The sequence below is a fragment of the Athene cunicularia genome, assembly GCF_003259725.1.
Source record: "Athene cunicularia isolate RWA chromosome 4 unlocalized genomic scaffold, athCun1 chr4_part1, whole genome shotgun sequence".
NCBI classification, from domain to species: Eukaryota; Metazoa; Chordata; class Aves; order Strigiformes; family Strigidae; genus Athene; species Athene cunicularia.
The window spans coordinates 28,609,042-28,616,101 of NW_020799098.1; the positions used below are offsets into that span (position 1 = coordinate 28,609,042).

General features: G+C 39.5%; 1 long non-coding RNA gene and 1 other non-coding gene across 3 annotated transcripts; both read left to right on the forward strand.

Moving 5' to 3' along the window:
- The first annotated feature begins 234 nt into the window (after window positions 1-234).
- On the forward strand, window positions 235-3,021 carry LOC113479407. 2 transcript variants are annotated; one of them, XR_003398246.1, is made up of 5 exons: window positions 235-350; window positions 656-876; window positions 1,705-1,813; window positions 2,228-2,313; window positions 2,746-3,021. It is a non-coding gene; the product is annotated as an uncharacterized LOC113479407 (long non-coding RNA). The 2 variants fall into 2 exon arrangements; XR_003398247.1 differs by lacking the exon at window positions 235-350 and adding an exon at window positions 378-411.
- LOC113479442 lies at window positions 1,982-2,101 on the forward strand. Its single transcript, XR_003398256.1, has one exon. It is a non-coding gene; the product is annotated as a small nucleolar RNA SNORA26 (small nucleolar RNA).
- Window positions 3,022-7,060: the final 4,039 nt, after the last annotated feature.

Genomic DNA, 7,060 nt, shown 5'->3' on the forward strand with positions numbered 1-7,060 from the left:
TTACGTCCCACGAAGATGCAAGCCCTGTCATGACCACCGCCGCAAGGATCGCGGCTAAGCAACCGGAGCGCTTCTCGCCGAGGCACAAGGCCGCGGCCTTATCCCCGACTGCCGCGGGCCAGTCGGCCCCGGGGGAGCGGAGGGGAGGGGCAGCATGGCCGACACCCCCCGCCCTGGCGGGGTTACGTGACCCAGCTCTACCACTGAACAGCGGCGCCCTTCCCGCTGGCTCCCCTGGCCCCGCCCCCACCGCCGGCGGGCGCCGCGCTGGGTCTCGCGGGAGCGGCGGGCCGGTATTTAAGGCCCCGGGAGGCGCCACGTTCTCCTTTTCCCTGCCGGCCGCTCCCGCGGTAAGCCTGCGGCAGCTGCTTCCCCCGCGGAGCCCCGGGCTCTGAACGGGCGTGGCGTAGGGTAGGGGGATGGGACGGAACGGGACCGGACCTCTTTACGTCTTCCCTTCACATCTTGCCCTCTCGGAGCCCGGCGGTGCTCCGGGGAGTCAACACAGGGGGATAGAGTACCTTTGCCTCACAGAAACCCAGTGCGGAGCCGTCCCCTCCGCCCTGCATCCTGTCGTGAGGCACAAGCGGTCCCTCTCTCTTCTCCCGCCCCGCCCCGCTCGCTGCTCCGCGCTGACTTCTCTCTCCCTCTGCAGTGTGTGGCGCGGGCCGCACGCGTCCCTGTGGCGGCCGCCCGGCAGGGAGGAAGGCGGCAGAAAGCGTCCCAAGGTACCGGCAAGGCCTTCAAATGGCCCCGAAGGGGTTTGTCCGCCGGCCTGCCGCGCTTGGCTTCTGCCGAAGCCGCAGGAGGCAAAGCACTGTAGGCCATGCCAGTGGGAAGCTCTGGCGAGCTGGAGTCGTGCCTTCACACCCATAGGTAAGGGGGCACACCGACCTCATCGCGTATCTCACAGCCTGGGGCTGGGCGCGTAAGGCTTTGTGCTTCGGAAACGGAGGGCTTTGGCTCCTGAGACTTTGTACCACTTATACATATCTGAGGGTACTGGGCTCTGTATCACCATGTGACCTTTAAAGAAATATTTGTCTACGTTTTGTACCCTCCTCCTCTTGTCTAAGTTGCAGTTATTGAGCTACATTGACCTTAAATCAGACTGTTTTTTTTTTTTATTGCCTGCATCAAGAAGATTTACAGTTATAACCCACAGTGTTCAGGCTACCAAATGCTGTAGGCATTTAAGTTCAACTGGACTTTTCAAGTGAAATCACAGACTGTGTAGGCTTTTGGCCTAGTCTTCTATGTCTGTTAACAGTGACTTTTGATGTCTCTTGATTGAGCTCGGTGTGATTTGTTAAAAGGTATTTATAAATAAGCACAAGGTAGCAATGTATTGGCTGGTAAATATCAGTCTGTTAAATCTAAATTTGCAGTTAACTTCAGGGTAGTGTCAACATTAAAAGCAACTGAAGATTAATAAACTTTGTTGTTTCATTTTAGAAGATGTTAAAAAGATGTTCTATATAGTTTAAATGAGCTAATTAAAACAATTTTTTCAACACATTGAACCATTGACTATCTTTTGCTCCAGGCCTTTATTTGACAATAGAGTTTATTTAAATGACTTATTCAACTTTGTAGAATATGACTTTAAGAAGGTCTAATTCAACATAATAGCAACTGCAGAATATGGCTTTGAGGAGGTCTGTATTTAGACAATATCAACTATACTTTTTTTGTTCTGTTTAGAGATGCTATTTAGCAACTTCATGTTAGAAATATTCTAAATGTGGATGATCACACCTCAATTAGAAGCAATGCTTGGGACTTAGGAATGGACACTACCTTCTGCTACAAGGTAAGTGTGCTCTAGTATAATGACAGTTGCAGGTATTTTTAAATCTTGCTTTTTGATAATTCCCAAATTTCAAGCAAATTGTAATATCTCTTTTGAGTAAATGGTTAAGTTCAGATTATTTTAGTCAATAAGAAAAAAAAGTTCTATAATCTATTCCCCTTTTATGCTTTGCCCTCTTAAGTCTGTCAAGTGTCTTAAGTGGCCAACACAGAGGGGTATAGAAGTTCTCTCTCAAACCCAGAGGTGAGGTTGAAACTCTTTCTTTGGATCATGCTGAGAGGAACACATTAATGAAACTACTGAACTTCAGGAAGCTACTAAATCGACTTCATTAATAGCCTGTAGGTAGGTTTATAACTGTCATCTGATTATCATGATGAGTCTCAGTATCAGTTTCATGTAAATCTTTTTCAGGTTTCTCAAGTGTGCTGGTGCTTTATGAACCCATGTGATAAACATCTTGAGTGAGAAGTGTCCCTTGTAAATTTGTTCATTTCCAGGTATGTAGTGTAAAAAGGATTATCAGATGTTAGTGGATTGTTTGCCTTGTATATCTAATTTATTTCTTGCCTAAAACCAAACAAATCCAAAAAAATCAACAACAAAATTACTTTGGACTAGTGGAAACCTGCATGATAATTGTTAGAACTTTATATATATATTTAGCCAATCTAAGTTGGGAGAAATCTGAGGAAAGTTTATGATAGCTTTTGGATCCACTTATTCTAATCTGGCTGGTCCTCTGGAATAGAATCCATGCTAATGGTATGGAAAAGGAAAATCCTGTCCTGTACAAATGAAGACATTTGTATTGAGAAATAGCTCTGATATAAGGGCTAGTGTCATGTAACATGTTCATATAGTTCAGCCTTAGACCAGTTACCTCTTTTATGTGTGTGATGTTTACTGCAAATCACAAACTTCTCTTACAGGAAGGAAACCAGCATATATGAGCAATTTGAACTGATATTAAACATCAGATCATGATTTCATGAGTGGCTGATTTCTGAATTCATACTAGATGACTCCAGTTGTCACCTGTAATGTATTGTCTTGGAAGTGGAATTGAGACAAGCAATGGCTAAAACTACACATCTTCCACGATCATGTTTAAACAGGAACCTCGCCATTTGTTGAAATGGGTTTCTTAATAGAAATTGCTGTAACATTTCTATGTGCATGGATTGAAATAAAATATGAGAATGGTACCAAAGTTTGTGTTCTGAAGGTTTCTTGTTTCTGTACTTCCTGTATGACTGTTTTGTTTCATGGATGGGAACACTTTTGTGTTGTCATGCAGAAATATTGTTTTGCAGTGTGCAAAATTTAAGCTTAATCTATAACTCAAAAATCCATTGAAAATGGTGCTCTTCATCTTTTATTCTGAATGTCTGGTCGTGGTTTTCTGAAGAATTTTAGAATGCAAAACCACTTTTGAGATCAATTGGCCAGCCTCCAAATAATTTCATTTTTATTAGGCTATATGTGTTATTCACATGTTCTCCAACTAGTCAAAAGATTTTCTTGAACTTTAAACAAGAATCCAATTACCTCTCTCTTTCAAATAAAAAGGGAAATATTCCATGTAAAGAACAACCAGTGTGAAGATACTTGAAGAGCAAGATCAATGTTGTTGAGCAATTGAAAGCTTGTATATTGTTTATGTCTAAGTAAAAAGCTTATTCCTCAATGGTAGGTCTTAACATGAAGTGATCTATGTGCATCCTATTACTAGCTAATGCTTCCTTAGAATGCACAAGGAAAATACAAAATAAGAGTAGCTGCCAGGGACTCCCCACTGCCTACATAGGAAAGTGAGTTAATGTGGATTTAGGACCAAACTCTGTATATACTTGGCCAGATTTAACTCCCATCTAGCCAGGAAGTCTTTCTGGTTATCTTTGCTTAAACATGTGCTAAACAGGGTGAGTATTTAGTGATCTATTGTATTTGTAGCCCGTTAAGCCTATCCAAATGTTTCTTTTCCTCTGGACTTGTGTTTTATTAAAAGATGAAAGTACATTTGAAGGGTATACAAAAATAATTTTATATTAAGCCTGTCTGACAACTGTCTAGTTCATGTTATGAGAAAAAATGAATCATTTTACTACAAGCCTTTTATCAGTCACTTTATAGATCTGTCCTCTGCAGTCATGTTGAAGGATTAAGTTTTAGTCTATTCAGCCTTGCCACATGTGAGTGTGGTTTCATATCTGATCTCTGCTGCCCTGTGCCAGTTTTCTAAATCTTGGATTCAATGCTAGTTGATGGTATTCAACAGAGATAGATTTTTAAATGTTCTCTCTTGTTTTCCTTAACTAATAAGCTTGTTTACATCAGATGGCTTGTAATGATGGTTTTGGTGAGCTGTCTACATTTCCAGAACTTTCAAGGGAGTAGAAGCTATCTTAAGACTAGGGCTGGAGTTTTCCAGATTCATTAGTCATGAAATAAATGGTATTAAATTCAATCTGGTGCTCTGACCATGAGGATCTTGTCACAATCAAGATTTGAGGCTGGAGCCATGGTTAGCTTTGAGTATTCTGCTTTTTTCACATTGATGCTGAAAGCAGATTTGAAATCTTAATTTATGAAGACTTAACTTCCTCTCTTTTCTGAATTAATGGCTTAAGAGTACACTAAAGGTCCCTTCTTTTTCATGGAGGCTATCATGCCATTGGAGGACCTAGCTGAAGACTGGAATACTGTTCCTTTGAGTCATGCTCTGTGCTTAGGCGCTGACTCCTTCAGAGTTGTTTGTTTAGTTTTTTTGAGGCATTACTACTCTTCAACTTCATGCTGTGCAGTACCATTAAATCCTAATGACTTGGTCCTTATGCACAAATGTGCTCTAAACTGTTTCAGGCAGGTCCTTGTTCATTCATCCCTAGTTTTTAAAAACTTTGGGAAAGCAATCACTATCACAAACAAATCATTCATTTGGCTTTTGTATTGTAGCCTTAGAATTTTCAAAGGCTCCTTTCATACTTGTTCATTTCTTGGGCTTGCAGATTCTTTTGCAGACTGCCTGCTTCTGATCAGTTTGAAGAGATTTTAATATTCTTTTATCATATGGCTTCTTAAGCATTTCTGCTGCTTCGGTATTGTACAGTTTTGAACTAGGTTATTCATTTTTACTTTGTTTTGGCATGACATGCAGTTACTGAAAGACTCAGCTTCACTGTGGAGCAAATTTACGGTTTAAAAGTGCTGTCATTTGTGTGTTACAATTTTCCTGTAAGTAATTAAAGTTTGTCTTTTAAGCAACATTTTGTCTGTTTAGCTATACCACACCATTTTTAATGTACTTCTCAGTAGTTTCATTGCTTATTGCTTTCCTCATTTCTTTCTCTAAAAGGAGAAAATTGCCTTAAATGTCAAGAAATTTGGTATTAAAATGTTCCAGCATGTACTTCTCTTTATTGCTGACAGCTGAAGTTTTGTTTCCTATCAGTCTTTCTGTTGCAGAAGATAAGCTTTTTCACATTAGTGGTTTATGCATTAATACTGTATACTGGCAGTACATTATACAAGTTTCCCAATAAAATTGCAGTGTTAGTGAAGTCCTCTAGTTTGCTGTAGTTATTAATATAATACCCATGTGCCACTAAGTGACAATGTTGCATGTAAAGTCCAGACTTTGCTGTTCTGTTCGGAGATATCTGGTCAGAAAGGCTGATGAAGAGAGAGGGAATCTGTTTTATTCTACAGCAAACCTGGCTATTTTCCTTCCATTAGTCTTCACTTTTATAAGGAGTAATAAAAGGGAAAATTGCAATGTTGTAACTTCATTTAGAGGGTAGCATTCACACAAACCAGTGCTCTCTTAGTGAATGGCACAGCCCCAAGTATACAATTCCACAGTGTGGTGGTCAGGGTGAATGAGCTAGTTTACAACAATAAAGTTATAAGATTTAGACTTCATATTCCATTCTACACAATTTATTCTGGTTTTGCACAGCAGAAATGGATTCAGTCTACAGTACATCTGGGGAGAGAGTAAAGAAAAAAAGTACACTTGAGATTCTGTGGTGAATACTTAATGTTTCACCTACCTTGTCCTTAAGATAATAAGACAATCTTAAGGCACTACTTAAAAATGAGAAGTTCTTTCAGTAGAATTAATACCAAATCAAAGTAAAGTTTGTATTTTAAACTAAAGAGCTATCACATTATTTCATGTTTATAAAGTTTATTACTTTTTATATTTGACTGTTATCACTCTTGGGGCCATTCTAGGCTGAAGTCTTAGTTTGAAGAAACACTGGAAAGATAAGTCACTTAAGAGTGTTCTGTGACTTTTCATGAGTATTTATAATAAGAAATCTCATCAATTAACTTTGACTTGTTTCTATTTCATTTTAAGGCTTTTGGGAATATAAATACACCAATTCAGGCATAATTCACCTAATTAATTTTATGATAGATCATGTTAAAGTAGTGAAGCAAAACAAAGGGATTAGTATTAGTCTACGAATATGAAATAAGTCTAAATCTGATAAGTTTATTGTTGTAAATTAGCTCATTTATCCTGACCACCACACTGTGGGATTGTATACTTGGGGCTGTGCCATTCACTGAGAGCACTGGTTTGTGTGAATGCTACCCTCTAAATGAAGTTACAACACTGCAATTTTCTATTTTATTAGTCCTTGGAAAAGTAAAGACTAATGGAAGAAAAATAGCCAGGTTTCCTGGAGAATAGTCAAGGGCTAACTAGTTGGCTTACACTGTCACAGATTTGTATTAACTAGCCTTGTTACAGGTTAAATGACAAGCCAAATGCTGTCATTTTATGAAGTTTTGTATGTATGGCTTGTACAGCAGGGATTATATGAGAGTTTTGGGGGAAATAAAGATGGAGGAAAGCTATAATAGACCTTTTATTCTGTATGTTTCTGTTTATTCTGGCTATTGATTGCAAATTCAGGAATGCTGCTTTGACTTTTCATTGACTAAATCTGCAAGAATGTTAAATTTGTCCAGCAAGACTGAAGACTGTCAGACTGATGGAATATTTTCAAAGCTATGTATTTATTCCATGTTCTAGCAGACAGTTGAAAAGCATGATGTTTCCTCCTTTGCTTACTTTTAGTGAGTTGTTAACTGTTGACAATGATTGAAGGAAATGCAGATTAAAAAAGCTGAAGAATGGCATGTACTTTGGGAGCAACATGTGCTAAGTCCTTGACTGTTTTCTGTACACAGGGCTACATGCAACAATATTGTTTTGTGTTCTGTGCAAGG